This window comes from Leishmania donovani, chromosome 12 (assembly GCF_000227135.1).
Source record: "Leishmania donovani BPK282A1 complete genome, chromosome 12".
Lineage (NCBI taxonomy): Eukaryota > Euglenozoa > Kinetoplastea > Trypanosomatida > Trypanosomatidae > Leishmania > Leishmania donovani.
The window spans coordinates 380,092-380,769 of record NC_018239.1 but is presented as its reverse complement, the minus strand read 5'-3'; positions in this window follow the sequence as shown (position 1 = coordinate 380,769).

Genomic DNA, 678 nt, shown 5'->3' with positions numbered 1-678 from the left:
ACGAGAGCAAAGGAAAAGCGACCGCCGAGCGAGCAGCGACAGCGCTCGGAGACGAGCAGGTGGGCCTCGAGTGCGTATCCGCGCCGTCGCGCGTTTGCCGTGTCGGCGGCGACTCCGGCCCACCCCGCTTCCCGCTGCGGGGGTGCGGCAGCCGCGTATCGCTGTCCGCCGGCCGGCAGAGCAACGCCGCGCAAGACGCCGGCACGCCCACGGACGGGTGTGTGCGCACACGCGGGGGAAGGATGCGGCTGCACGCGCCCGCTCGCCACGCACAGGCAACAACGGCACCAAGCACAGGGGAAGGGCAGCACACAAGGGAAGAGCCAAAGGCCCGCGGCAGCACGCCGGCAGCACAGGCGAGGCCGCCGTTGTGGCTCACGTGTGTCTCTCGCTGCTCGGTGGGGCGGGAGAGGCCCGCGAGGGGCACTCGCTTGCTCGCCCCCATCACCGAGGGAGGACACGCGGGGACAAGAGAGCAGGCAGTGGCGCGGGCACCCCCTCTGCCCATGAGGCCCCCACCGCTGCATGGGCGCGCTGTCCAAGCGCGCTGGGGGTGTGGAAGCACAGGACACAAAACCCTCATGAGTGCCGATGTCGCTCGCCGCCCGCATGCGTGGGTGGCCGCACGTGGCAGGTGGGGACAGCGGCGAAAGGCCCGCGGCAGCACGCCGGCAGCAC